This window comes from Monodelphis domestica, chromosome 6 (assembly GCF_027887165.1).
Source record: "Monodelphis domestica isolate mMonDom1 chromosome 6, mMonDom1.pri, whole genome shotgun sequence".
In the NCBI taxonomy this organism is placed as follows: Eukaryota; Metazoa; Chordata; class Mammalia; order Didelphimorphia; family Didelphidae; genus Monodelphis; species Monodelphis domestica.
This window is the reverse complement of record NC_077232.1, coordinates 296,805,139-296,829,933: the sequence shown is the minus strand read 5'-3', so window position 1 is coordinate 296,829,933 and position 24,795 is coordinate 296,805,139. Positions and strand designations below refer to the sequence as shown.

At 38.9% G+C, this 24,795-nt stretch overlaps 1 long non-coding RNA gene across 1 annotated transcript; it reads left to right on the top strand.

Annotated features, from left to right (window-relative positions):
- The first annotated feature begins 32 nt into the window (after nucleotides 1–32).
- LOC130455187 (uncharacterized) lies at nucleotides 33–10,733 on the top strand. Its single transcript, XR_008913140.1, has 2 exons — nucleotides 33–390; nucleotides 10,483–10,733. It is a non-coding gene; the product is annotated as an uncharacterized LOC130455187 (long non-coding RNA).
- The last annotated feature ends 14,062 nt before the right edge of the window (nucleotides 10,734–24,795 follow it).

Here is a 24,795-nt window from a genome sequence, read left to right as displayed (position 1 = left end):
TCGAGCTCACCCTCTCCCTGATTCTTCTCCACGTTCACGCTGTGATTGGGTGGCCTATCTAGGGCCCTGCCTCCAAACCCGCCCCTCGTTCCTTCCCGGCTTTAGCTACACACCTGTTCTTAAAGGGGCCGCAGGGAAACCAAAGCGCACCTCTGGCTTTCTGTGCTCCACACATTCTCACCCTAGCACAGAATTTGGAGGTGCGTGAGCTGACTCGGCCTGCCCTCGGTGTTTCTGATTGAGCAGTCAGTTTACCTACTTGGAGCAGGACCACTCACTAGTTCATCCGTCGTCTGTCATCCATCCATCCATCCATCCATCCATCCATCCATCCATCCATCCATCCATCCTCTCAGTCATGCCAAAGGAAAGCGCTTTTCGGCCTTTGCGGTATGAGAACTTAAGTTTGAATCCCACCCTCCATACTTCCCTGCTGTGTGACTCAGTTTAGGTCCCTCTCCCTCTCTGGCCTTCATTTCCTTCATCTAGAAAAGATGTAATGCTGGCTCAGAGTCAGGAACACTTCAGTTCAAATCCAGCCTCAGACACCGGTCAGCTGAAAGACTCTGGGTAAATCTATTAACCACTCCATGCCTCGGTTTCTTCTCGGTAAAATGGGGATAATAAAAGCACCTTCCTTTTAGAATTATTGTGCAGATGAAATAATATCTCTTATGCAACTTCTTGCTTTGCAAAATCTTCAAATACCATATACATGCTAGGTACCATTATTATTTAAAATTAGTATATGCCTACACTCAATAAACTTCCAAGGCCTTTTCAGTTCAAAATTTTAACAATCATTTTACTTGGGATGTGTAACCTTCTTCGGATCTTGGCTCCTTTTCACTACAGCCTGGTAAAGCCTATGCAATCCCTCCTCAGAATCATGTTTTTAAATGGATAAAATAAAATATGTAAAATCCCAAAGGAAATCAATCACATCAAAATACTGTCAGCAAAATAAAATTCACGGACCCCAGTTTACCCCCCCCCCCCACCACCACACACACTTTAACTGGTTCCTAGAAAAGATGAGGAAAGATATTCCTAAGGAGCAGAGAGATCAATAGTGACTCAGTAAAGGATGAGCACTGTCTATCACTGGATAGGAGGAGGAGAGATAGCAGGAGGAGAACCAGGAGAAAGTTGAGTTAGGGGTTTGAAGGAGGAGCATGATTGGAAATGTTCATTATGGAGTCCTATGTGTACCAGGCCACCTTTGTTATTTAACTTATACACAGAGTATATCATGGGAAATGCCAGGCTGGATGAATCAAAAGCCGCAATTGAGGTTGCTGCAGATGATATCACTCTGATGGCAGAAAAGGAAGAATTCTTGATCACAGTGGTAGAGAAGAGTGTAAAAGCTGGCTTGAAGCTTGGCATAAAAAAAAAAGCTAAGATCTTGGCAACTGGCCCCATCACTTCCTGGAAAATAAAGGAAGAAGAAATGTAAGCAATGCCAAATTTTATATTCTTGGGCTCAAAGATTACTGTAGAAGGCAACTGCCGCCATGAAATTAAATGACTCTTGCTCTTTGGAAGGAAAGCTATGACAAATATGGACAATAGACTGAAAAGCAGAAACATCACCTTGACAACAAAGGTCTGTGTGGTCAAAACTGTAGTCAAAACTATTTTCCAGTAGCAATGTGTGGCTATGAGTTGGACTATAAGGAAAAATGAATACTGCAGAAATGACACTTTTGAATTGTGGTGTTGAAGAAGACTTTTTAGGGTCTCTTGGACAGTAAGGAGATCAAATCAGTCAATACTTAGGGAAATTGATTCTGATGATTCACTGGAAGGTCAAAGAGTGAACCTAAGCTTAAATATTTTGGCCACGTAATGAGAAGACAGGACTCATTGGAAAAAACCCTGATATTGGGAAAGACAATGCAAAAGGAGAAGGCGATGGCAGAGGATGAGATGGATAGTTAGTGCCATGGAAACCACAAACATGAACTTGGACAGATAGTGGAGGATAGAAGGGCCTAGTATGCTGTGGTCAATGAGGTCACAAAGCTCTAGGAATTGCTGAACTCAACAATAACAAGCGGAAGCTGATGAGATCAATCAGCAAGTTTGTGTTAGTGTTGCAGGGACAAAGGATAAAGAAGAAAGAAAAATAGCCCAGAACAGTCTTGGTTATGCCATGCATAAAGGAGTGGAGAGATTGATAGTGATTCAGTAAAGGAAAAGGAACAGTGTGATAGGCATGCAGAAGGAGAACCAGGAGAAAGTAGAGTCAGAGAAGTCAAGGTAGGAGAAGGTTTGCAGGAGTAAATTGTGGTCAGCAAGGTTAAGGGTTTCGGAGAGGTGGAAGAAGATGAGGACTAGGAATGGCCCAGTGGTTCAGCAATGATGTGCAACCTTTGTGCTAGAATCTAAGGCCTTGACAAGAAGAGTCCTAGTATACTTCACAACCGTCTCATCTCCCTGTCATTCATGTGAAACTTGAAGTTAAGCTTGAGATATCTCTTGATGAGGAAGTAGAAGCAGTGACTGTGAAGAACTCTTTCTAGAAGGTCTCAAGGGAGGAGAGGTAGGAAAAGCCACTAAAATGACCAGTAGTATCTGGTGCCAAGTTATTGAAACTGAGGCTATCTTGTTTGTACAGGACTCTCAGCATGTTTGAGGCAGGGGAAGTCCTTTAGATTTTCCAAGGCTGTACCCATGAAACCTGGCATCTACCTGCCAGGTTGGAAAAACTTTTGTATACTTGGAAATGGACTGTGTTGGCTAAAGACAAGCTTCACTAAAGCTGGAATCAGAGTCATCAATTTTTTTGGCCACAGCAACTGTAGACATCATCAAATAAGTAACAGAGGGACCATGAACAGGCTTGTTGGAGCAAATGACACTGCTGAGTCATAGAGCCTGGAAGACCTGAAGTAGGGGTGGCTGGAACAGTGAGGCAGGTTCACTGGATAGGCAAAGGGAGAGGCTGAAGACAGGCAGATCAGGGATGGGTAAACTGATAAAAGGGATGGAAAGGGTAAGGACCAAAGATTCAAAGAGAAGGGCCACCTCTTCCTCCAAGGCTGGAAAAGAAGAAACGACTCCTGATAAAGCAGATGGCATCTGAGGTGTGGAGCAGGCAGCTAGTTCATCAGCAGATGGTCTTGATTTTTTCAGCAAAGCAATGTCATGAGTAGAAATAGGGGATGGGGGATAGGAAGAAGTTCAGAACAGCTGTTGCTTGGGGTTTGATGGTCAGTCAGGGCTGAAATAAGGATTGTAATTTAGCAAGGAAAGCTAGGTTTTGTGACTTTTGTTAGCCACAGGTAATGGCTTAAGAGCTAGGTGGAGACTGTAGGTACCCTAAGTTTGGACCTGGCAGAGCATGAAAAGTGGGGGCAAGAGAATCAATAACAGAGAACAATACCTTAAAAAGTCATTTGATGTCAATGAATGAAGGAAGCCAGAGTAGGAGAGAGGCTGGGAGAAAAATTCCTCTCTCTTCTCCCCAACCTCCATTGAGAAAATAAGAAAAACAGTCCCTCTATTACAGACACATAAGTATAGTAAAGGAAAACAAATTTCCTCATTGGCTACATCAAAAAAACAACTGTCCCAATGTGAACCCTTCACCACTGTATCAGGAAGTAGGCAGCATGTTTCATCATAAATTCTCAGAAATCATGGTCGATTATTATTTCGATCAGCATTCCTAAGTCTTTCCAAAATGTTTGTCTTTATAATATACAATAATCTCTCATTATATAAATTATTCTTCTGGTTCTATTTAATTCACTCTGCATCAGTTCATACAAGTCTTCCAAGATTTCTCTGAAACTATCCCCTTCGTTGTTTCATATAGCACAATAATATTCCAGCACATTCATATAACATGTTCAGCCATTCATATTTGTTTTCCAGTTCTTAGCGACTTTGGTGATTCCAGTGATCCCAAAATGTAAAAAGGTGAAAGGGTGCATAATCAATATCCATGATGCAGAATACTTGAGGTCTTCATCCCTCTCACCCAGGTGTAGGAACCTTTCTATTTTCCTCTGGATTTGGTTCATTCCTCCAACTTGATCAAACATTAGCAGATCTAAGTCTCCAATGATTGACCACTACCACCACATTGTGACATTCAAACTCTTTCAGGGTCCTAGAGGTAATCCTATTCAGAAGAAATGTACATCTTTTCTTCCTTCCTTCCTCCCTCCCTCCCTCCCTCCCTTCCTCCCTCCCTCCCTTCCTCCCTTCCTTCCTTCCTTCCTTCCTTCCTTCCTTCCTTCCTTCCTTCCTTCCTTCCTTCCTTCCTTCCTTTCTTCCTTCCTTCCTTCCTTTCTTCCTTCCTAGGATTTAGCCCTACTGCATCTCAGGAATCTCAAGCTCAAACAGTCCAGGAGGTTCAGGCTCTCTTTTAGTTGGGATCTGTGAAGATCATTTTAGAGTTGTGACTTAAAATCTAGATTTAACTGGCCACCAGGGGAAATCCCATATAAAATACCCAAATCATTCTGGAAATTTATGGTAATTTAATTAATATAGAGGGAGGGAATTTAAGGAGAAGGAGGGAAGAGGATATAGGATTTCTCCTGCCTGGCCTGTGACAGGAGGAGTTTAAAATTCTTGCCTCTAGGTCTCTGAAGAAGATTAGAGGCTTCTAAGAGGATAAAGTTGGAAAAGTAAAGGAGGGAAACTCAGCCAGAAACTCACCACTGAACTGGACAATAGCTTGTAGCCACTCTAAGATGTCGAAAAGCCCAGCACACTGTTATCAGCCAACTCTCCACCGCAAAAGGTACCAGAGAGAGGAAATGAGCCAATATATAGACCTTTCATTCTTGTGTCTCCTCCTCTAAATGCTCATTCTTTTTAGTTCTCATCTTCTTTGATTAGATTATATCTTTAGAGTTACTTAACGCTTCTTTAAGTTCACCTTTTGTGAGTTACTTAACCTTTTTGTGATTAATTTAACCTTTATAGTTACTTAACACCTTTTTGTATTAAGATCTTAAAATAGACTGAGCTTAAAGTTCTAGCTTCACAATAAGGTAAGAGTTAAGTACCTTCATTGTTCAATCAGGAGATTACAACTTTTCCCCTAAAGTGTGGTCTAAGTAGGGTGGAATAATTTAGAGTTCCCAAGACATTCCTGATTTTGTTAAACTGAGTATCTTCATTGTTACAATCAGAAAATAGCTAAAGCCAATCTTCACAGATCACACCATGGCCAGCCCAAAATGTTTTCTGTCTAACCAACCAGCCACTCACAATAATGACATTTAAACATCTAAACATAATCACTTAGTAATAACACAAAAGAAAAAATGGAATTGTGAACTGATTCAACTGTTTTGGAGAGCAATTTGGAACTATGCCCAAAGGCACAAATAATAATGCAAAAGGAACAAGATAAATATTGTAGATTCTAAAATATTAAAGCAAATGCATCAGTAATATGTACATCACAATACACGTATATACTGTGAATCTTAAAATTTCTCAGACTATCTATACCATAGAAGATTTGGTTAAGCTATTCCCCTATTGTAACAATGGAGGTACTTGGTCAGGAATGTATTGAGAACTTTAAAATTACTCCACCCTGCTCAGACAATGCCTTAGGGGAAGATAAAGTTGTAAAATTCCTTACTGAACAATGAAAGGTCCCCAACTCATACTTATAGTGTAGTTAAAACCTTAAGCTAGGTGGTCTATTTTTAGATCTAATACAAAAGGGTACTAAGTACCTATAAAGGTTAAATCAATCACTAAAAGGTCAAGCAACTTACAAAGGGCAAGCTTAACAAAGAGGTGTGAAGTACTCAGAAGATATAATCTAATCAGAGAAGGTGATAACAAAAGAAGATGTGAACTAAGAATGGTCAGTCCTGGGGAAAACATCTACTGTGACTGGTGGATATGAAAATTTAGGGGAGGTGACACAAGAGAAGATTTTCTTTAAAAGGAAGGAGCTCGAAGTGGAGTTTTTCAGTTGGAGTTCTCTGAAACTCAATTCAGGAGTTGAGGATTTCAGTGAAGAACTGGAGTTTTGTTTTGGACAAATCTTGTGGTGAGTGATTAAAGACTGACTAGTCTCTCTTAAGGCTCAGGCCTAGGCCAAATGGCCTAGGCCCTTCATACTATATTTTTCTTATTCTCTCTCTCTCTCCCTTTCCTTAATTCCTTCATTTGTATTAATTAAAATCTCTATAAAACCCAGCTGACTAGGGTATTTTCATATTTGGGAATTTTCACATGGTGATCACTTATTTTTGATTTAAATTAAGACACTAAAATTATTTTTACATTTTTGGCAATTCACAGTCTTGACACCCACATTTTTTTTGGTCACAATACCCAGATCACATCATTTCACTAATGCCCTCACAGCTTTGGTGAATAGGGGGTACACATAAGAACCTAGCAGAGAAATCAAATAGGAGAAAGAAAAACTCACATGTAGGTCAACTCACAACTCTATAATGTTGTTTTGAATGTTGTTGGTCCTTTTCTGCTTGTCCCATGACTGCTGATGCTTGCCACTCTTTAAAAATATTTTATTTTTCCAATTATATGTGATAACAACTTCTGACTTATGTTTCCTAAAATTATAAGATCCAAATTGTCTCCCTTCTTTTCTTCATTCCCTCCTTGAAGAGATGGTAAACAATCTGATCTGGGTTATATATATTATCATATAAAATATAATTCCATATTGGTTATTGTTCTAAGAGAATATTCCTTTAAACCCAAAACTCTGAAATAAAAGCACAAATAAATCAAAGTGAAAAATAGTTTGCTTTGATCTATATTCCAAATCCAAATAGTTCTTTCTCTAAAGGTGGATAACTTTCTTTGTCATTTTTAGATATTTAGAATTGTTGTAGATCATTATATTGCTGAGAGTAGCTAAGTCTATCACAGTTGATCCTTGTATATTGCTATTACTATGTGCAATGTTCTTGTGGTCCTACTTATTTCACTCTGCATCCATTCATGTAGGTCTTTCCAGCTCTTTCTGAAATCATCCTGCTCATCATTTCTTATGGCACAATAGTATTCCATCACCATCATATACCACAGTTTGTTCAGCCATTCCCCAAATGATAGGCATCCTCTCAATTTCCAATTCTTTGTCATCACATAAAGAATGCTTACCACTCGTCAGGCAAGGGAAATCTGTTCCTCTTCACTATTCAAACACAACCCTAACAAGCTCTTTCTACTAACCATCAACCTTTAAATGCATTTTTAAAAGCATTAGCTCTGAACATAAAAGTGAATTCTCTTTTAGCTAAAGAAATGTCAGTTTCAGCAGACTGCTGCACTGACCAGAACAGCTTGTAATTGACTCTTCTGTTTGCTGCTGCATTCATTCAGAAGGGAGCTCACAGCAAAAAACCAAATCAAAACAAAACAAAACCAACATTCAGGATGGGTTGGTCCTTAAAGTGCTCTCACGGAGATGGCAGCAGAAAGCAAAAAGCTCTTATGCAAAGCATTGACCTTCTGAAACTTTAAGTGGCTGAAGGCCAATATCCCTGAAGCTCTTGGCCAATGAAATCAGCTCTTTTTGACCATTCAGGTACCACTCAACTGAAGCCTTCTCTCAGTTGACTTCTTCCAACTGCCCAGCCCTAGATCCATTTGAGCTGCCCCCAACTGCTGCTACTATTATCTTCTCTTCTCCTTCTGTCACTCTCTGTTCAATGGCATATAAGACCTTCATGACTCCCAGTGACTCATGGGTGCTTTTATCTACTGTAAGTGAGTTTTTCTTTCTTTTTTTTTGCCATAGTTTCCTAGACTTCTATCAAATCGGATTTCTCTTTTTTTTTTTCAGTTTTATCTCCTTCAGTCATAAAACATATACATGCAAATTCACTTAGGTGCCCATCACATCACAATCCTGAAGGTTCTGTCTGTTTCTTTGGTATCTGTAAAGCAGTTTTCTTCACCCTCACATTTCTCTAATTTTCAATAATGTTAAGCTGTTCTTCACTTGGAAGAGACTTCACTCCACATTGTTAACAAGGAGATACAAACCCTCCAATCCACCCCACAGATTATTTTCCCTCCAAAACTGTTCCAGATCCCACCTAAAAGGTGTATTTCTTCATACCATGTCAACAGTGCATAGGAAAACACAGGTTTTTTTTTCTATACACATTAACTCTCAAAGTGTCCATCTATTATATCCTTTAACAAAAACAAATATTTTCTTTTTCTGCACAAAAACCTCAGGTTTAGAAAGACATAGGTAGTGTGAACAGGCAAGGTATTGTGTACGCTTTTGGACTTTATCTTGGTATAGGATGTGAGATGTTGATTGCTGCCTACTTTCTGCCAGACTGCTTTCCAGATTTCCCAGCAATTTTTGTCAAATGTTAAGTTTCTGCACCAAAAGCAATGGCCAGTTCCTTCTGTATATTGTGTATCTACTGATCCACCACTCTATGTCTTAGCCAGTACCAGACTTTTTTTTTGGATGATTATCACTTTGTAACATAGTTTGAAAATCTGGTACTGTTAGGTGGCCTTCCTGAACATTTTTTCATTGGTTTCTGTGATATTCCTAACTTCTTATTCTTCCAGAGGAATTATTTTTTTCTAGCTCCATAAAATAATTCTTTGGTAGCTTGATTGGTATGGTACTGAATAAGTAAATTAATTTGGGTAGGATTGTTATTTTTTATTACATTGATTCAGGCCTACCTATTAGTAATTAATATTTTTCCACTTGTTTAGATCCTTATTTGTGTGAGAAATGTGTATTCATATAGTTCTGAGGTATGTTTTGGCAGGTAAACTCTCAAGTATTTTATATTGTCTACAGTTTATATTGTCTATAGTTGAGCAGTTAGGTGGCTCAGGAGATTGATAGCCAGGCCTAGAGATGGGAGATCCTGGTTTCAAATCTGTTCTCAGACACTTCCTAGCAAAGTGACCCTGAACAAGTCATTTAACCATCCCTCATTGCCTAGCTCTTACCACTCTTCTGCCTTGAAACCAATACACAGTATTGATTCTAAGATGGAAGGTAAAAATTTTTTAAAATAGTAGAAATGCCAATAATTTCTGTGGGTTTGTTTTATAACCTGCAACTTTACTAAAGTTGTTAATTATTTCAATTAGTTTTTTAGTTGATTCTCTAGAGATTTTCAAGTATATCATATGGTTTACAAAGAGCTATAGTTTTGCTATCTTACCTATTTTTATTCCTTCTAATTTTCTTTTAGAAAATCAAATTAAGCAATGACCTATTTGATTATTTTTCCCACCATAAAACTAACTTAACTTTACTCATTTACATTAACATTTACTCATTCATTAGTTCAATTTTTTCAAACTTTGTTTGCTGGGAGCCACCAGGCCACAAAGTCTTGACAAAGTCATGTGTAGTAGCTAAGGAGGCTGCAGAGTGGCCCTTGGCAAGATATGACTGCCCACTCTATCCCCTTTGCATAACATCTCTCATCAATATCCCTTACCTATGGAATTGACATGATTATTATTCCCCCTAGTCTCAGAAGGAATAATGCAAGAGCAAAATATCTGTACCCAAATTCTCTAAAACATCACCAAAAGATCAGACCCTCAAGCCCAACCCCAAAAGACTATCATGGGTTAACTTTTATATAGGTACATAATTCCCAGCAAAATTGCAGCTACAGGCCAAGCCCAGAACTTTCCCACTCACAGAAACTTAATCTCATGAAGCCAGCACACAAATCAGTCATAAAGGCCCATACAGATGCAGCCAAAGCAGCACTCAGGGGGAAATTTATATCTTTGAGTTCATATATTAACAAACTAGAGAGGTCAGAGGTCAATGAATTGGGCATGCAAATTTAAAAACTAGAAAGTGAACGAATTAAAAATCCTCAGATGAAGACTAAATTAGAGATCCTAAAAATCAAAGGAGAAATTAATAAAATTGAAAGTCAAAGAACTATTGATTTAATAAATAAGACTAGAAGATGGTACATTGAAAAAACAAATAAAATAGACAAAGTACTGGTCAATCTAATTTAAAAAAGGAAATAAGAAAACCAAATTGACAGTATCCAAGATGAAAAGGGAGATATCACCTCTAATGAAGAGGAAACTTTTTTACTGAATTAGAAAAAACCATAACAAAGTTCATTTGGAGGAACAAAAGATCAAGGATATCCAGGGAAATACTGCCAAGGGATTCTACTTACAAAATCAAACCTAAGGACTCCTATTCACCTATTTGGATAAGGGGTCATGGATGGGACCCTGAAAAAATATAGAAAATTGCCTTTCATGGAAAGGCTGATACATTCCACTTCACCGTATTGTTTGTTAACTTTGCAGGTTAGGCAACATGCCATGGATACCTTAGAAAGTGGGTTATGTTGATTCCTTTAACCCCGCAGACTAGGCAACAATATTGTATTGATTGTATCCTTTGAAGTCTGATTGATTATGTAATTGGTTAGTGTAATGAATAATTATTTTTAGCTTAACCACATGTCTGGCACCTCACAGGTCAATGAGGAAGCGACCTCCAACTGAGCAACCCTGTGATGAGAACACATATATCTTCTGCAAAGCTTTGCGTCTGTTGTTAGAATCCATGGAATCAAAGGATATAAGATAATTATAAAATGTCAATCAAACAATTTTGTAAAAGTTAATGTATGACCTATTCCATTATCTGTAAGGAAGCATGTGTGTTGAAAACGAAAATGTATGTGTAACCATTGAGTATATAAAAATAAAATCAGCCTGAGCCTGTACAGAGCAGTTTCTGTGATACCTGGCTGCAGGTGAAACTTTAACTGTCTCTCATCTTCTCTGCCATCGCTGATGCTGTTCTCCTATAAGGGCCCCCTGGATCTTCCTGTGAAGGCTGGTCCCCCTCAGATTCTTTAAATTTCTATTTTACCCTCTTCAAGAATTTCAGGGCAGTTTACTTGGATTATTTTTTGTAATATGATGTCTAAATTTTTTTTTTTATCATGACTTTTAGGCAGTCCCATAATTCTTAAATTGTTTCTCCTGGATCTACGTTCCAGGTCAGTTTTTTTTTTACAATGAGATATTACATATTTTCTTCTATTTTTTTCATTCTTTTGGATTTGTTTTGTTGTTTCTTGATGTCTTGTGAAATCATTAGCCTCTATTTGCCCAATTCTAAATTTTATTTTTTTCCATTTGAATAATGGAAAAAAATGTCTTGCTGAGGTCATTTACCCCAAGTCTATTCCACTGATCCTCTTTTCTGTCTCTTAGCCAGTACCAAATTGTTTTGATAACCACTGGCCTAGAAGGAGCAGAAGTTCAGATCTCTGAATACCCTTCCTTACCGATCACAAACTGAATGCTCCTAGGGGACTGAAAATCAAACCTAATAATAAGACAGAGCCAAGGAACCCTCCTTCTGGACTCAATTCAAAAGGCATCCCCCCCCACAAAAGCCAGAATCCTAGAACACTCAGGTTTAAGGGGAAGGCAGAATGAAGGTCCCAGGACCCCTCCCCCTGCCAACTGAGAGCGCTGAGACTCCAGGGGCAGCAGGAACTTCTGGGAGGCCAAAGGTGCTGGTCTGGAGGGTGTACCTTGTGGGCAGGGCTGTGCCAGGCTCAGAGCATTGAACACAGATGGCAGGGAAGGAGATAGAGAGGGAGCATAGAGCTGGCCAGAGCTGTGGAGATCCTCCATATTTGCTCCAGCCTTATAGGAGGTGTTGGTCTCAGAGCACACCCAGCCCAACCAAGCTGAACTTAATCCTATCAAAAGTCTTCAGAACTCAGGGAAGCCCAGGCTCCACACCCCTCCCTCATTGACTGATGGACTTTAATCCAATCAAAAGCCTCCAGAGAACAGGGAAGCTCAAACCCCCAACAACCCTCCCCCAGGGACTGTACCTAGAGATGTTCTATCAGAGCTCCAAGAGGGGAGACTGACAGAAGCCCCCAAAACCAAAAAAATGAGAGGAGCAAGAGCACAGATAAATATGGGGAGCAAAGAAGGGGTGGATATGAGCAAACAACAGAAAAAGAAGAAAGAAGTTACAATAGATAGCTTCTATACAGTGAATGGAACAGAGGGGGAGGGATCAGCAAACGATAAATCAGAAATCCCAGCAAATTGGATACAAACTGTGGAAGAACCCTATTCTAATTTTTAAAGATTGCATTTCTTCCATGACCCTTTGATCCTCCTTTTTTTTTTTGGTCCTTAGTTTTCATTCTGCATTTATAGGTAATTTCCTTTTGTTTTATTTAGTTTTTTCCCTCAGCTCCTGCTAGGCCTCAGCACTTCTGACTTTATTCTTCCAGGAGTATTATTGTCCTTGTCTTTTATCTTCTGTATGTAAAAAAAAAAATCTCGATTACTCAACAAGTTGTGCTTATTCATCTACATCTTTTGGGCAATCCTTTGTCTGTCTTTATTAGATTTTCTTTCTCTTTGTGTATTAAGAATTTAATTCTTGAGTACATTTCATCTGTCCTAAGCTTATTTCCTCCATAGAATATCAAACCATAGAGTCCCTACCTAATCTTTCTCTGAACCTTTGAAATCTGTTCTCTTAACATCTTTTTTGAAAATTTATTTATTTTTTGAATTTATTTAGTCAGTTTAGATCATTATTCCTTGATTACAAGAATCACATTATTTCCCTCCTTCCCCTCCTTCCACCCTTCCTGCAGCCGACGCACAATTTTGTTGGGTATTACAAGTGTCCTTGATCAGAACCTATTTCCATGTTGCTGGTGTTTGCACTAGGATGTTCATTTAGAGTCTACATTCCCAACCATATCCCCTCGACCCATGTATTCAAGCAGTTGTTTTCTTCTGTGTTTCTACTCCCACAGTTTTCCCTCTGAATGTGGATAATGTTTTTTCTCCTGGATCCCTCCAAGTTGTTCAGGATCACTGCATTGCCACTAATGGAGAAGTCCATTACATTCAATTGTACCACAGTATATCAGTCTCTGTATACAATTTTCTCCTGGTTCTGTTCCTTTCGCTCTGCATCACTTCCTGGAGGTCATTCTAGTTCCCATGGAATTCCTCCACTTTATTATTCCTTTGAGCACAATAGTATTCCATCACTAACACATACCACAATTTGTTCAGCCATTCCCCAATTGAAGGGCATCCCCTCATTTTCCAATTTTTTGCCACCACAAAGAGCACAGCTATGAATATTCTTGTACATGCATTTTTCCTTATTATCTTTTTGGGGTACAAACCGAGCAGTGTGATGGTTGGATGTTGGGTTAAAGGGCAGACAGTCTTTTAGCATCCTTTGGGCATAGTTCCAAATTGCCCTCCAGAATGGTTGGATCAATTCACAACTCCACCAGCAATGCATTAATGTCCCAACTTTGCCACATTCCCTCCAGCATTCATTACTTTCTGTTGCTGTCATGTTAGCCAATCTGCTACGTGTGAGGTGATAGCTCAGAGTTGTTTTGATTTGCATTTCTCTGATTATAAGAGATTTCGAACACCTTTTCATATGCTTATTAATAGTTTTGATTTCTTTAACTGAAAATTGCCTATTCATGTCCCTTGCCCATTTATCAATTGGAAAATGGTTTGTTTTTTTGTGCAATTGGTTTAGCTCTTTATAAATTTGAGTAATTAGACCATTGTCAGAGGGTTTTGTTAAGAAGATTGTTTCCCAATTTGTTGCTTCCCTTCTAATTTTGGTTGCATTGGTTTTGTTTGTACAAAACCTTTTTAATTTGATGTAATCAAAATGATTGATTTTACATTTTGTGATTTTTTTATAACTCTTGTTTGGTTTTAAAGTCTTTCCTTTCCCAAAGATCTGACATGTATACTCTTCTGTGTTCACCTAATTTGCTTATAGTTTCCTTCTTTATATTCAAGTCATTCACCCATTCTGAGTTTATCTTGGTGTAGGGTGTGAGATGTTGCTCCAAACCCAATCTCTTCCATACTGTCTTCCAATTTTCCCAGGAGTTTTGTTTTTTTTTAATCAAATGGTGGGTTTTGGTCCCCAAAGCTAGGATCTTCAAACTTATCATAGATTGTCTTGCTGAGGTCATTTAACCCTAGTCTTTTCCACTGTTCCTCCTTTCTGTCTCTTAGCCAGTACCAAATTGTTTTGATGACCATTGCTTTATAGTATAGTTGAGATCTGGGACTGCAAGGTCACCTTCCTTCACATTTTTTTTTCATTATTTCCCTGGATATCCTTGATCTTTTGTTTTTCCAAATAAACTTTGTTAGTTCTTTTTTCTAATACAGTAAAAAATGTTTTTGGTAATTCAATGGGTATGGCACTAAATAAGTAAATTAATTTGAGTAGGATTGTCATTTTTATTATTTTAGCTCATCCTACCCATGAGTAGTTGATGTTTTTCCAATTGTTTAGATCTAGTTTTAATTGTATGGAGAGTATTTTGTAGTTGTGTTCATATAGTTCCTGTGTTTGTCTTGGCAGATAGATTCCTAAGTATTTTATATTGTCTAGGGTGATTTTAAATGGAATTTCTCTTTCTAATTCTTGCTTCTGAAATGGGTTGGAGATATATAGAAATGCTGAAGACTTATGTGGCTTTATTTTGTATCCTGCATCTTTGCTAAAGTTGTTGATTATTTCCATCAACTTTTTGGTTGATTCTTTGGGGTTCTTTAAATAGAACATCATATCATCTGCAAAGAGTGATAGCTTGGTCTCCTCATTGCCTATTTTAAAACCTTCAATTTCTTTTTCTTCTCTAATTGCTACAGCTAGTGTTTCTAGTACAATGTTAAATGATAGAAATGATAATGGGTATACTTGTTTCACTCCTAATCTTATTGAGAAGGCTTCTAGTTTTTCCCCATTGCAGATGATGTTTGCTGATGGTTTTAGATAAATACTGTTTATTATTTCAGGAAAAGGCCCTTCTATTCCTATGCTTTCTAGTGTTTTCAATAGAAATGAGTGTCGTATTTTGTCAAAGGCTTTTTTGGCATCTGTGGAGATAATCATGTGATTTTTGTTGGTTTGCTTGTTAACATGGTCAATTATGTTTATGGTTTTCCTAATATTGAACCATCCTTGCATTCCTGGTATAAATCCCTGGTCATAATGAATAACCTTAGTGATCATTTGCTGAAGTCTTTTTGCTACTATTCTATTTAATATTTTTGCATCTATGTTCATTAAGGAGATTGGTCTGTAGTTTTCTTTCTCTGTTTTTGACCTGCCTGGCTTTGGAATCAGTACCATATTTGTGTCATAAAAGGAATTCGGTAGAACTCCTTCTTTGCTTATGCTGTCAAATAGTTTGTATAATATTGGGATTAGTTGTTCTTTGAAACTTTGATAGAATTCATTTGTGAATCCATCTGGATCTGGGGATTTTTTCTTAGGGAGTTCTTTAATGGCTTGTTCAATTTATTTTTCTGATAAGGGGTTGTTAGGTAGTCTATTTCTTCCTCTGTTAGCCTAGGTAATTTATGTATTTGTAAATATTCATCAATATCACCTAGATTGCTACATTTATTGCCATATAATTGGACATAATAATTTTTAATGATTGCTTTAATTTCCTCTTCATTAGAGATGAGGCCTCCCTTTTCATCTTAGATACTATCAATTTGGTTTTCTTTTTTCCTTTTTTTTAAATTAGATTGACCAGTACTTTGCCTAATTTATTTCTTTTTTTCAAAGTACCAGCTTCTGGTCTCATTTATTAAATAAATAGTTCTTTGACTTTCAATTTTATTAATTTCTCCTTTGATTTTTAGGACCTCTAATTTAGTTTTCATCTGAGGATTTTTAATTTGTTCACTTTCTAGTTTTTAAATTTGCATGCCCAATTCATTGACCTCTGTCCTCTCTAATTTGTTAATATATGAACTCAAGGATATGAATTTCCCAGTGAGTACTGCTTTGGTTGCATCCCATAGAATTTGAAAGGATGTCTCATCATTGTCATTTTCTTCAATGAAGTTATGAATTGTTTTTATGATTTGTTCTTTAACCAATTTTTGAGAATCATATTGTTTAATTTCCAATTAATTTTTGATTTACCTCTCCATGTACCCTTGCTAATTATTATTTTCATTGCATTGTGATCTGAGAAGGTGGCATTTCTGCTCTTTTGCACTTGTTTGCAATGTTTTTATGCCCTCATACATGGTCAATCTTTGTGAATGTACCATGTGCTGCTGAAAAGAAGGTATATTCTTTTTGTCCCTATTTATTTTTCTCCACATATCTACTTTAATTTTTCCACGATTTCATTTACTTTTCTTGCCTCTTTCTTATTAATTTTTTTTTATTTATCTAGTTCTCATAGAGGAAGGTTCAGGTCTCCCACTAGTATACTTTTTCTATCTATTTCATCCTTGAGTTCCACTATTTTATCCTTTAGAAATTTGGATGCTATTCCATTTGGTGCATACATATTGAGTACTGATATTTCCTCATTGTATATACTGCCTTCTATCAGGATGTAATGACCTTCCCTATCTGTTTTAACTAGATCTATTTTTACTTTGGCTTTGTCAGATATCATGATTATGACTCCTGCCTTATTTTTATCAGTTGATGCCCAATAGATTTGGCTCCATCCTCTTACTTTTACCCTATGCATGCCTACCTTTCACATGTGTGTTTCTTGTACACAGCATGTGGTAGGGTTTTGGATTCTAATCCACTCTGCTATGCACTTGTGTTTTATGGGTGAGTTCATTCCATTCGCATTCAGAGTTATGATTACCAGCTGTGTATTTCCCAGCATTTTGATTTCCACTTCTAGTCCTGCCTTTTCTTCTTTCACTATTTCCTTCTACCCCAATGTTTTGTTTTTAAATCAGTCCCCCTAATTCCCACCCTTATTTTACTTCCCTTTCTACCCCCATCCCTTCTTATTCCCCCCTTATTTTCTTTACAGTCTTTTAAAACTACACCCAAACCTCTCCCTCCCTTGTATTGCTTCCTTCCCCACCAGTCCATTTGTTGCCCTTCTACATCCCTATAGGGCTCAAATCAATTCTCTGTTCCAATGGTTTGGATTGTTCTTCCCTCTTTGAGTCAATTTCAATGCACATAGGAGTTGAGTATTTCCTATCTCCCACATCTTTACCCTTCTGGTGTATTGATGTTCTCCCCCCTCCTGCCATGAACTTCTTTGTGACATATAAATTCACCCCCTTTTGTTACTTTTCCCATTTCTTTTAGTATTAACCTCTTTTTTAGCTCTAGTTTGATCTCTATATACATATATATGTATTTATGCATACATATATCTATATACATATTTATGTCTTGGCATTTCATCCTATATAGTTGGTCACCATTCCCTCTAAGTATAATTCTTCTAGCTGCCCAGGTGATAATAACAAATTTTAAGAGTTACCAATGACCTCTTTTCTTATAGGGATACATATCATTTTAACTTATTGAGTCTCTTAAAAAAAGTTTTGTTTTTGTTTTGTTTTTCATTTTTACTTCTATTTAAATTACCTTTTGATGATTGTCTTGAGTTCTGTGCTTGGGCATCAAATTTTCTGTTCAGGTCTGGTCTTTTCTTTAAAAATGCTTGGAAGTCTTTTATTTTGTTAAATGACCATACTTTCCCCTGTAAGAATATAGTCAGTTTTCTTGTGTAGTTGATTCTTGGTTGTAGACCAAGTTCCCTTGCTTTCCAGAATATCATATTTCATGTCTTTTGGTCCTTCAGCGTAGATGCAGCCAGATCCTGTGTTATCCTCACTGTGGATCCATGGTATCTGAATGACTTCTTCTTAGCAGCTTGTAATATTTTTTCCTTCATCTGATAGTTCCTGATTTTTCCTATAACATTCCTTGGTGTTGTCAGTTAGGGGTTAAGCACAGGGGGTGATCTGTGGATTCTTTCAATCGCTACTTGTCTTTCTTGTTCTAGAACATTTGGGCAGTTTTCTTGGATAATTTCCTGTAATATGATGTCCAGACTTTTTCTTTTGTCATTGTCTTCTGGTAGACCAATGATTATTAAGTTGTCTCTCCTAGACTTGTTTTCTAAATCTTCTCTTTTATGAATGAGGTGCTTCATATTTATTTCAATTTTTTCATTCTTTTGATTTTGTTTTATAGTGTCCTGCTGCCTTGTGAAGTCACTTACTTTTAGTTGTTGTATTCTGATCCTTAAAGAGTGGATTTCTTCCCTGGCTTTTTGGTTATCCTTCTCCTTCTGGTCTGATTTTCTTTGGAGGCCATCTTTCATCCTCTTTGCCTCATCTTTCTTCTCCTTTGCCTCATTTTCAAGCTGGTTGATTTTGGCCTTCAAGACACTATTTTCTTGATTTAATTCAAGTGCCTGTTTCCAGATGACCTATCTTAATTTTTAAGTTCTTTTCCCAGTTGTCTTCAGCCTCTCTTAATTGTGTTTTGAATTGTATTTTGAGTTCTTCCAGAGCCTGTATCCAATTACTGGGTTTTCTGGTTTTTTACTTGGTGTTCCCTCATCCTTCTCTGTTCTGTTTACTCTTTGTTCATTGCCTGTATAGAAGCTGTCTATTGTAATTTCTTTTTTTCTTTTTCTGTTTTTTTGCTCATATTTACCCCTTCTTTACACCCTGCAGTTGCCTGAGCTCTTACTACTCTAATTTTTTTTTGTGTGTGTGGGGTCATGGGCTTTTCTTTCTGCCTTCACCCTTGGAGTTTTGTTAGTAAATCTCTCAGAGCAGTCTTTGGGGGAGGGGTTTTGGAACTCGAGCTTCCCTGCCCTCTGATGGCTTTGATGGGATTAAGTTTAGCTGGGTTTCTGGATGTGCCCTGAGGCCAAAACCTCAGGAATGGTGAGGGACAATATGGAATGTCTCTGCTGTTACAACCACTGCCTGCTCTGTGCTCTGTGTTTCTTCTCTAACTTCTACCCCTGCCTGTTTTGGATGCTCTGAGCCTGGCAAAGCTTTGCCCACAAGGTACACCCTTCTGACCAGCACCTTTGCCTGGGCTGAGGTTCCAGCTGTTGCTGGTGGCTTAGCCCTCTTGGTGGGGGAGGAGTCCAGGGACCTTCCTTCTTCCTTCCCCTTAAACAGGAGTGTTCTCAAATTCCAGCTTTGGGGGGTATACCTTTTAATTTGAGTACAGCAGGAGGGTTCCTTGGGTATCACATGTGTCCTTGCTCTGAAACAATGGGAGAAACTTCTAAGACAAAAGAGTATTTAAGATTAGAATATATCTACTAATTCTATCTAAACTGAGATCATTGAGTACTTAAAGGTTTACTGTTCAGTCTAAGATAAAGTCTTTCCTTTAGGTAAATTCCAAAAGGACAGGGGCAAACTTAGGGATTCCATAAACACAGTTGACACCAGCAAGAGGTTCCATGTTACCCCACTGTCCACTTTGTCATCATTTGTCAACATGGGAGAGGTCTTGCTGCCCTTCTAGAATGAGAGCTTCTTCTTTGTTGGTTAAGATAGATTTCTGAGTATGTATATGTATTCTTTCCTCTTTGAACCAGTTCAGATGAGAGTGAAGTTCAAGCATTGCCTTCTCCTTCCCATTTTTCTCTCCATTGTAAAAGCTCCTCCTTTTTACATAACTCTTTTTAGTGAGATGATCTCTCCCATTCTTTGTCTGTAGACTCCTAATTACCTCTATATTGATAAAAATTTTAGTATCACCTCCCCATATAGGACTGTAAACAGTTTAATATTATTAATTCAATCCTTTATGATTACTCTTTTATGTTTACCTTTTAATGCTTCTCTTGAGTCTTGTGTTTGTCATGTTTTCTTTTTACCTCTGGTCTTTTTCTCAGGAATGCTTGAAAATCCTCTATTTCATTAAATATCCATTTCCTCGCCCCCCCATCCCCATACCCCCAAGGATTATATACAGTCTTGCTGGGTTGCAATCCTAGCTTTTTTTTGTCTTTACATTAATTTGTTGAACTTTCAGTTGCTAGGTTTCATTAGGTTGACCTCTCCTGCTCTCTCCCTCATATTTTTGCATGAAGAGAGGCAAGGAATTGTATGCAGAATGAGGGAAAGGTTGTAGTTCTCTTGCATTCTATCTGTCCTGCTCATACATTTAAGATATCAGATATGTGCCATAGCTCACATTTTAGGGAGGTAGCCAACATTCAGAAAAGGTCAAGCATAGTGTTGAAGGGTTCATTGGCTGAAGAAACTGAGTAGTAGAGAAAGTGGGGCTTGTTTCTTTTGTTTGTGTAGGTTCTCTCTGAGGTGAGAGAAGCCACAAGGTAGGAAGATAGAGACAGGATAGAAGTTTTGATACCACGAGGGAAGTGACGGAGTCCTAATAGAGATATGAGGTGTTCAGAATGAGTCTTTATTAATTATCAATGAGCCACAGCTAAGCTCTGATCAAAGGACCAATTCAGTAGGCTATTCCAGTCCTGAGATCCATACCACATAGGTCAGAGAGGTGAATAGAGAAAGATTAAAGATGGAGCTTGGCCAGAGGCCAAGCTCCTGCAAGGACAGCCATCAGGTAGCCTGAAAGAGAAGGAGCGAGCAGAGAGCAGAGGGCAGAGAGAGAATGCAGGCGGAGCCTGCTGGGCTAGATATAGTTTTTGATATGCAAATATACACAGTACATAGGGATGACCCTCATTGGTCAATGACAAGGCGCAGGTGTGGTTTCTCTTAACCAGGTGAGAACAAAGAAACCTGTTTTCCCGCCTAACCTGGGAGAAGCTGGGGTCAAGGGTCATAGGCCTTCCCAGCCATGAGCACTACTGAGCATGCCCAAGACTGAGCAATCTGCACATACTGTTTTCCCCTTGCCCATAGCTAGGGGGCGGACTGCTACAGTTTGTTTTAGACCAAGTCTCCCAATCTTTCTCACTGGGGCTGAAAGTACTACCACCAAGGCCAGCAGGATAGCTGACTTCAAGTATTCAAGAAACTGTCCAGCAAAAGGAAAAGTTTTATTTAGCCTTGTAGGGCAGATTTAAATGTTTTGGGTGTGTTGACTTGGAAAAAACAAAGAACTATTAATAGTCAGAAAATCACTCTAATCAAGGAAAAGGGATTCAGTGTAATAGTAGGCCTCCACACAGAACTTTGAGCTAATACCCACGTGGAGTTTGAGGACTGAACTCTGGATGCTCTGGACACTGACCCCTGGGAGAGTCAACCAGGCTAGATTGACAACTCTAAGGATTTGGGGAACCTATATGCCTTTTGGGAAATTGAGGGGCTGGGAAATATGATTGACATTACAATGGTTACAAGGAAATGGGAGTGTTCAAACTATACTGACAATATAATTAAACTTGGGAAAAGAATCATAGCTGGAGGCTAGGGTGTAAGGGAAGAGCCTGCTTACTATGGATACTAAAAGTGTGGTCCCTGCTGTATTAGTGGAGAACTTGAAGAAGGAATCAAAGTTCCAGCTACTTGGGGAATAAATATAAGTTAACCTTTCCTTCCTCCCCTTCCCCCAAGTTGGGCTGTTGACAAATGGAGTCAGTTCTGACTGGACTAAATGGGTAAGTAAGATTTCTCCTCAGCCCCCCCCCCCCTTCTTGAATGATGCTCTTTGAAGTTCCCCTCCTAATACATTGAATCTGATTTAAGTATAAAGGTTGAAGGATAATGAGGACAGAGGGAAAAGGAAATCCCTAGCTATTTCCTATACAGATCTGGGGAATTTGAACAAGAGTCTTTCTTCTGGATAAGCTCAGAGTCTTTATCCTAAGGGACAAAAATATTTATCCTAAAAGTGTCACCAGTTGAAAGATAAGATCTTCTATTTCTTAGGCAAAAGGATTGAGAAAATGGGTATCTTCACAGTAAAGGGTCAGTTCCTTTTCCTCTCAGCTCCAGGAGCAAAGAACCTCTTCCAGTTTTTCAATTGCCCCCTTGTGAGTTTGGCTACAAAGTTCCATACCACCCCCCCCCCCAATCAGCTGGGGTTCCATTTCCTCTTCTCTGGAGATTTGGTTGTCAAATTCAAATTTTTTCATAGCTTCTGGCCTTTCCCTCTTAAACACTGCCAAGGTGTGGGTCTTCTTGGGAAAGGGTCTCTGATACAATAGGGGAAACTATCTAAAACAAAAAAGGTAATTAGCATATGCTTAATCCCACCTAACTAGGATTGTCATTTATCCCAGGGTCCATAATTCAGTCTTAAAATGTTAGTCTGAGATTCCCTTTAGGGTGGATTCTCATGGGCACAGGAAACCAGTACAAAGTTTGGGGTCTTCAACTTAGAAGCTAGTCCTAAAACTTGGGGTTCATCAGATCTGACTATGCTACAAGTTTGGAGTTTCTAGATTCCATGTTGACAGGTGAATGTTGCAGGGATTCTGATTTAGGCTCTGTGAGGAACAGAATGACTCCCTCACAAGCAGAACTATCCCAAAGAAGATATGAACTTCTTGCATTTGGGATAAGAAGAATTAGAATTGGGCTTCCTTTCCCAAATCTTTCTCCTCTCCATGGAATCCATCATTGGCACAGCTAACTGTTTTTCCTAAAATGTAGCCCATATCATTCTCTTCCTTAGTAAATATAAGTGCCTTCCTTAGACCCACCAGGATCAAATAGAAATTCCTTTGGCATTTAAAGTTCTTTGTGAGCTAGGTCTGACCTTCTAGCTGCATTAAATATTATACCCCTTAACACAAACATAGCAGGCCTTCTTAGGAATCCTCATATATGGCACTCTTTACCTTGGTCTTGGCTCTGTCGACTTGGAAAAAACACAGAACTGAAGTGGTACACTTCACAAATGAATTCAAACACCTAGAATTTCAATTATTGTAACCATAATTTATTAATAAAAGAGAGAAATAAGAATCTACCAGTTGAGACAGAATTCCCTAATGGAAAACTGCACTGGTTTGACATTAAGGAACAGATTATATAGGGTTACGAGATACAAGTTATTACTCTTCACATACAGGTTCTTATCTGATAACAAACAGACTTTAACACAGGAATGTGGGGTCTGAGATGGGGGGACAATTCTTAGATATACAAGGGGGTTGTTATCTAAGGAGTGTTTATCTTCACTTAGGCAAATGTTAGTATGCTGACCCTCTGATATTCCTGAAATTCCTCTTTGTCTCCTGCCACCCAAGGTAAACAGAAACCAGTTTGTTATCTGCATAAACAGCTTGATCTCCTGGGACTAGGGAAACCAGGTCTGTCCCTGGACAGGGGTCTCTTTTTAATTTTTCCATCTTTGGTCTTTTGGGGGTTACTTCAGAACTATTAAGTAGTAAAATCACTCTTTAATCAAGGGCAAAATGGGGTTCAGCATTGGTAGGCCTTGACAGCAGAGCTGTTTGCCACATACAGTCACGTGCACAGAGTCCAAGGATTGAATTCTGACTGCTCTGGCCACTGACCCCTGGGAGTGCCACCATGCTAGATGGTGTCAACGTAGAAATCTAGAAATCCCCAGTTTACTTAGTTGGGAGGTAGAAACCCCATATTTTGACCTTGTCACAGGAGAGTTTTCCCCCTGAGGGAAGGTCCCACTTCACCAGACAATAGACATCCACTTTAGCTTTGGCCCAGTAGGTAGCCGGTCAGTCTCGCAAGCTGAAAGTCCTAAGGAGGGTATGATATACTGGGAAAGGCTTCTGGAGACAAAAGAGTTACTTGACTTTGGATAGGGTCTACCTCCCACCTGAAGTGGATGTCTATTGTCTGGTGAAGTGGGACCTTCCCTCAAGGGGAAAACTCTCCTGTGACGAGGTCAAAACCTGGGGTTTCTATCTCCCAACTAAGTAAACTGGGGATTTCTAGATTTCCATGTTGACAATGGACTCCAAGGAACAAAAGAATTTGGGGATCCTCTATACCATTTGGGGAATCCAGGGGCAGGGAAAGATGATTGACATCACTATAGGATGTGGAAATGGGAGTTTTCAAACTACACTGATGGGATACAATGGAGCTTGGGAAAGGAATCCTAGCTAGAGGCTAGGGTGTAAGAGAAGGGGCTACTTACAATGGATACTAAAGGATGGTTCCTGCCCAGGTGTGGATCTTCTGGGGAAAGGGTCTGTTACAGTAGGGGAGACTACCTAAAACAAAGAGGGTCCTTGGCATATGCTTAGTCCCACTCAACTAGGATTGTCATTCACCTGAGGGTCCCCCACTCAGCCTGAAACTGCTAGCCTGGGATTCCCTTCAGGGTGAATTCCCATGGGAGTAGGGAACAAGTACAACTTTGGGGTCTCTGACCTATAAGCTAGTCCTGAAACTTGGGGTTCATCAGATCCCACTAGGCCACAAGTTTGGGATTCCTAAATTCCATGTTGACAGCTCTTACTCATGCCTGGAATGCATTTCCTTCTCACCTTTATCAAAATGAGCTAGAAAATAATAAGCACTTACTCTGTGCTAATCTTTCTACAAAATGCTAGGAATATAAATACATACCATCTCAACCTAATGCAGAGTGGAGAAACCATACACATGGGCGAGTAATGACCAAGGAGGGGGTAGTTTGGAGCCAGCATTTAAAGGGATATGCCAAAAAGGAGTCTGGTAGCTTGACAAGCCCCATCCAGGCACAATAGCAGAGCTGCTTTGCTCCTGGTTCTAGATTCTAGCATTGAGGGAGAAAGGGTAGAGGAAAGGGTGTGATTTTCGCAGTTAGGTTGTGTTCAGAGAGGAAGGAGTGAAGGGAAGCATCTCAGAATCTCTAGTTTCCCAAGTTAAGCCACCTGATGCCTTTCCTGATCTTCTCAGCTATTAGTGGCTTCTCTCCAAAGTTCCTTTGTCTATTTTGTATCTTATCTATGAGGGATACAGTATGTATCTAGTACATATGCCTAGTGCCCCAAAATTTTTAGTGTAGCTTTTTATCTATCAATTACTATTATACGCCATATTAAGATACAT